The sequence below is a fragment of the Sitophilus oryzae genome, unplaced genomic scaffold (assembly GCF_002938485.1).
Source record: "Sitophilus oryzae breed Bouriz unplaced genomic scaffold, Soryzae_2.0 scaffold_1184_pilon_pilon, whole genome shotgun sequence".
Taxonomy (NCBI): Eukaryota; Metazoa; Arthropoda; class Insecta; order Coleoptera; family Curculionidae; genus Sitophilus; species Sitophilus oryzae.
Window position 1 is genome coordinate 1375948 of NW_022145820.1, and position 6519 is coordinate 1382466.

Genomic DNA, 6519 nt, shown 5'->3' on the forward strand with positions numbered 1-6519 from the left:
TATAAAAAATACTTACCGCTTTCAATATAAGCCAGACCACATATACGCACGGCCGTAAACGCGCAATATATCTATCAAACTGAAATTACTCTCTGAAAGTTATCCCGGTGGAGTTGCGAATAAGACTGGATGGAAACGCGCCGTTTCGGGAGTTTTGAACTTATCGGCAGTGGACGAACTTTATTTCTTATATTTCCACGATATTCCAGAGGCGAAGACATGCGCCTTTTACCACCAATAAACCAGACATGTTCTGGTGTATGTTCTTTTCACATATAAGAATGAAGAACACTACAGTACTGATGTGACATAAGAAAATTAACATAGTTTTTGAGGTACCAAACGACACTAAATTCAAAATAGAAGCGCTCATATTACGCGCGAAGCCATTGCTGATGAGTTTTGATCTATAAACGAGCTTATGGCTGATAAAAAATATTAAAAATTGGCTTTTTTGTGAGATATACAGTATACTATCCGGTTTATAACGACAATTTCACTCGAAATGTCAAGTGTGTAGTACCAAATTATTCACAAAAAAATGCTTTTTCCCAATATGCTAATGAGCCACTCTCGTTCCAACTGAAAAAATTGAGATATGATTAAAAATACGATTTGGCCATCTTATAAACGGCCAAGACAAGACACAAAAAACATTAGAGGATCAAATCTCTTTTTCCAAGCCTCCTTTTTTAACATAGCCATGGCACTCTAGATTGAAATTTAATATACGATTTTTTTTAAGCAAAAATGTCAAAACTTGACATGATATGTCATTCTATTCCCCATGAGTGTCATTTTCTACCAAAAAAAGAAAAAGATACCGAGGGTGCAATATCTCTTATCGTTTCCGAGATTCCAATGGTTGAGAGCCGTTTTGGATACACTCTGTAGAGGTAATATAAATTAAATGTTGAAGCATCTAAAGGCGTGTTTTACTAAAATAATACTATTTAAACGATATTTTACGAGGGGCTAGCCACATATTCTGTAAAATTTATATATTCCTGTGTATGTTTCTCCTCTGAAATTATCTCTAAAGGATGGTTTCCACTTGTGCTATTTTGATGCTGCATTTTTTAATTTAATATGCCTAACCTATACTAACCTCACTAACTCTTCGTTGCCTATATATCAAGTTACATTTACTTTATGCAGATTAATGCCAGGCTAATAAAATTAATGATTTTTTATAATTTTACATGTTTGCAATAATTAACAGGTCGGAAAAATGTTCCCTTCTGAATTTCCCCCGAATGTTTTCATCATTCCCCCCTGAATCTCTATCAATAATTTTTCGTTGATTTTATTAATTCTACCTACACTCACCGGCATGAAAAACGGGCACCTTAAAATAAGTATCCCTTTCTAAATTAAAGATGAACTTTCCCATCTGTCAATTATTGAATAAGAAATATAAGAAAATTTGTGACACCCTGTTGAATATATTAACAAAACAAGAATATTAAAAAAATATTTTATCATCGTCTTTTCTCGATAGTTTGTTTTTTGAGTCATCTCAATAGTTTTATTTTATTAACTACCGTGTACCCACGACGTCGTTCGCGTCTAAGCGTTTTCCCGAAAGACTAGCCGTTTTTTAAATAACAAATATTGTAATATTTGAGGGGCGTTTTTCACCCTCTTGGAATTTGAGATTCGAGAAACCTTCTTATTGAACCTCCACACAGCACAGTCAATCTGTTTGCCAAAAATCAGCTTTAAAAGTCAAGCAGTTTAAGGAGAATCGTGACTACTCAATGGTTATATTTTATGAAACACCCTGTATAAATTTTTAAAATATCTTAAAATATGTAAAACAACAAAATAAAATATACGTGTTTAAGAGTTTTTCCGAAAAACTCACCAGTTTTTAAATAAAAATATTCTAATATTTGAGGGGTGGTTTCACCCCCTTAGAATTCGAGTTTCAAAAAATCCTTTCTTATCGAACCTCTACACCCTAAAGTCAATCCGTTTTCCAAAAATCAGCTTTTTACGTCAAGCGCTTTAAGCAGGATCGTGATTAATCAATGACCAAATTTTTCGAAACACCCTGTATACATTTTTAAAAAATCTTAAAATATGTAAAAAAACAAAATAAAATATACGTGTTTAAGCGTTTTTTTCGGAAACTTGACCGTTTTTTAAATAAAAATAGTAGTATATTGTAATACTTAGAAACCCCCTTGGAACTGGAATTTCGAAAAATCCCTTCTTATCGAACCTCTACACCCTAGAATCAACCTGTATGCCAAAATTGAGCTTCTTACATTGAGTGGTTTGAGCAGGATCGTGATTAATCAGTATGTCAGTCACTTAAGGATTTTATATATTACTATAGATAAGACAGTAACGATTTATAGCAATTTTAGCGTTGAAAGCATGCCTTTGCTTTTCCTCATCAACACACTTCTAAAAAAAAGTGTTTATGGTTTTTGTAATGTCGCTGTCATTGAAAGCTCATATTATTATTGTCTATTGACATTTACTCTAGTAGAAGATGGTTTTAAGATAATCTGTAGTATCGGCTATTGCTGCTTGATGATCATGGTAGAAATCAACTTTTGGACTTAAAATTATCTCTGTTAGACGAACTGCCCAAATTCGGCTTACAGCAATAATAATATAATTTTTTCAAAGAGAGTGACATTACTTACGTAAATTATAAACACTATTATTATTTTGTGTTGACACTATTATTATATCTGATTTTCCTAATTGTGAACAATCACAGGTAAAAAACAAAGTTACAGCATCAAAGTGCACAGATGAAAACCACCCTTAAACACCAAAAAACGATGTGATATGGTTCATCAGATAGTAGATAATTTTCTATGTATATTTCCAGATAACACGTGTCCCGTGCAATACTACAAGCAGATTTATGTCACAGAATAGAATTAAAGAGTTCAATCAATGTAGCAATGCGCTAAGAAGAGTTCTCTTTGTTCTATGCTATGTAAAATAATTTACGCAAATAGAACTTGCAAACAATCAGGCATTGTATGTATTCTCTCGTGAAAAGTTAAATTTGCTAAAACTAAATGAAACACCACCGAGACTAGGGAAACACTGGCACTTGTTAATCCAAACTAGGCTGAACAGCTCACTAAAGTTTTAAATAATGTCGTTAAACAATTTGTCACAATTAAAAAGCTTTTGTCCGTAATAATTATCTAATATAAGTCACACGTATCGCGAGACAAAGGTTTTAAATAAATTGAAAAATTGTTACATTCCTTTATGCCATTATTAGAAAAGTCAACAAAGTTGTCGTTTTTCAAATTAGCAAGTGTCCGAAATTTACATAGAGAACCTTTTGATTAATCTATTAATTTTCATCATGTACCGACAATCAGTAGAGCATATTTACAATAACTGCACAATTTATAGACAGTATTTTTGGAAATTTTAAATAAATATAGTTAACAATTATATTTTATTTTTTTTTGTGTACCGCTAGCACTAGTACTGTAGTAAAAGGTAGAATTTAGAATTCTACCTTTTAGCACTAGTACTGTAGTAAAAGGTAGAATTCTAAATTCTACCTTTTACTACAGTACTAGTGCTAGCGGTACACAAAAAAAAACTGCACTTAATGATACAAGCAAGCCACTTTGCAGAGATGGTCTGTGGACCTAATAAATCGATTTGGCACGTAGTTCCTAAATTTTCAACCCATAGAATTCCGGTTTGGGGGGGGGAGTGAAATTCGAGGGTAAAATACTGAAACGCGTAAATAATGCTAAAAAGGAGCGTTTAGACGTAATAATGCTTTCTCATGAACGAAATGATAATGTTAGAATACACAAACATCCCTTAGAAGACGATCCAAGACTGACAAAGTAACATTTTTGATAATTCCAAACATTGATGTGTTGGGTACCATTTTATAAGTTTTTGAGGTCGCTGAATACGTTAGTAACCATAAAAATACGATTAGATACATCCCCAGTTATCTAGCCGATAGTCTGTGAAATATGGGTAAGAAAAAATTGGTGAGTATATGTTAAAAGACAAATATTTTTAAGAATATTGATAATGTTCACACACCTCTGATTAGAGCATTGTCCATTGCACTTCCTGCCTGCAGGTGCAGGATAGTTGATACCGACGGTAAGAACATCGTTGGCGTTCACAGCCTTTGGTGCAGCCATAGCTGTCTAGAGCCCTACAGTCAATCCAAACCTCTGGAAGAAGAGTCCAAAATGGTTTTAACTGGTCCTTTTCTTTGACCCAACCCCACATTGTTGGAGAAGGAGGACTATCCGGCCTGTCCTGTATAGATCTGCTCCAGATGTGACCTGCCTGGTACGCAGATCATTTAATCTGTTGAAGCAGTGCACCGCTTGTTGTAGGAATTGCGTTTATGCGTTTGCTCTTTCAGTTGCGAATAAATGTTTTTGCTTGATTAACACTTCTGCAGTTGTTTTCATCCGGTACACCATATAAGGCAACTGTGTATTCTTCCAACGCGACCACAAGGTCTTCAAGTAGTTCTCCTCCAATGGCAAGGCAAGCCTTTTAAATGCATTCGTGGCCGAAATCTTTTTGAACCACACTTATAACTTCTACAATATTTCCCAAAATTCTACTAATGGCTAAAGGTCGTATTTAATCGTATTTTTATAATTACGAACGTATTCAGCGACCCCAAAAACTTATAAAATGATACCCAACACATTAATGTTTCCAGTTATCGAAAATGATATTTTTTCAGTCGCCACTTTGGAAAATGGCGGTTTAGCTCGACTTCCGGGACATATTTGTGTATTTTAACATAAGCATTAAGTTCATGATATAGTATATTATGTTTAAATGCGCCTTTTGAGCTTTATTTACACATTTCAGTATTTTACCCCCGAAATTCACCCCCCACCCCTCAAACTCGAATCCTAAGGGATAAAAATTTAGGAACTACGGGTTAAATCATTCTATTAAGTCCCTAGAACACCTCTGCAAAGTGGTTTGCTTGTACCATTAAGTGCAGATTTTTCTTGAAAATTTGGTTTTACCGCTAGCACTATACAGTTTGTGAATATACAAATAATTTCTATAATTTTTTTATCAGAATTAGACAAAAATAAGATGTTTAAAGTATAGTAGGCAGTTTCCTTTGTTAAAAAAAGTAATACTAGTTTTTGTTTAAAATAAACAAAGACCATAGAATTCGATTCAAAATTCAACTCATTCATTAATCCCTCCAGTTAAGTAACGTACACACTGACGCCAATAACTTTGTTTGTGTGGGCTGATACAATTATTTCATTTTGTACAATCTTAGCCAGGATACAGTTATAAATCTATATCAAAAACATTAACTTACCCCAAATATTTCCACCTGAAGTTAATAAACTGACACACAAGTAATATAAACACCAAATAAAAGCACTAAAATAAATGTTCTGTGCGATCAGGGTTACAATCAAAACAAGAGCTTCTCAACTACTTCAAATAATTAGCAGATTTTAACGAAACATACAGAAAACGCGTCTTTATTTCATGTATGTTATAGATAAACTAATAATGCTGTAAAATTATTTATTGACTACCTGTTGTTTTATGTTGATAACAATTTTAGGTATCGATCGATTTTGGATAACCGCGTCCTTGAAAAATTAAAATAAAAATGATTTAGATAAAAGCAGATTAAACCTTGTTGCCAATGTTTAACCAGACGTTCAATTTAATATGTTATATGGGAAACGCTACACGTTAGAGTGTAAATTGTTCAATTGTTAAAATTATTTAATTAATATTTGTTACGTTTATTTTACTAACATATTTTCTATTGACACGTGTTACTTGTAGAATGTAGTGTGTCTCACTGTCATGTCCCTGGTCCTATAGTGGATCGACTAACACCAGCTTGGCTAGAACTCCAATGTAAGGACATCGATTTGGCGAGTCACTAAATCGAGAGAGGAGGGCCATGGTCAAGTCAGTCAAGTCCTCACGATAGGAATTGACCTCAAATCCAAAGAGGCAATAGTCTTTCTCTATTGAGATACATATTCTATTATAGATTCGGGATAACACCGGTATTAGATCTAACGAGAGAGAAAGTTAAAGAGGTGGAGAGAATGGAGACTAATCCTCCAGTCTCCACCTCAAGGGTATTTTTATTGTATTGACTAAGTGTGGGTCCCACCTGGCACCCTCCACTGCGGCCGCGAGTTCACCCTCAAGACCCAGCTTTTTAACATAGGCCGTTATGTCCGGGGGTAATATGTCTTCTAGGTCTGATAGGGCTAGCGTGGGTTGGCCAAATACCTCAAACCTGGTGCTGCCCCCAGCGGGACAGGTACACATAACATACTTCATTGTTTCGTCATCTTCCATACAGAGTTGGCATTCGGCGTCTTTCACCAGTCCCATCCTCAAGGGTACTTCAGCAGAAAACAAGCTCCTCGACTGTGATAGACACAGGGCTGTGTTATGTTCCTGGCTCCCTACAACAGGAAGATCCCCATGCATGATGAGTTACAGACTGTATGATGAGTTATAACTTAAGAA

At 34.6% G+C, this 6519-nt stretch overlaps 1 protein-coding gene across 2 annotated transcripts in view; it reads right to left on the bottom strand.

The window, feature by feature from the left end:
* The window catches only part of LOC115891511 (PDF receptor), a 152088-nt gene extending 146553 nt beyond the window's left edge, over window positions 1-5535 (bottom strand). The window contains exon 1 of one of the 2 annotated variants that reach the window (XM_030911978.1): window positions 5330-5535. The gene's annotated coding sequence lies outside the window, so the exon portion shown is untranslated. Of the gene's footprint in view, window positions 1-16; window positions 136-5329 lie in introns of those variants that run through there. The other variant, XM_030911980.1, reaches the window with a different exon arrangement.
* Between the last annotated feature and the right edge of the window lie 984 nt (window positions 5536-6519).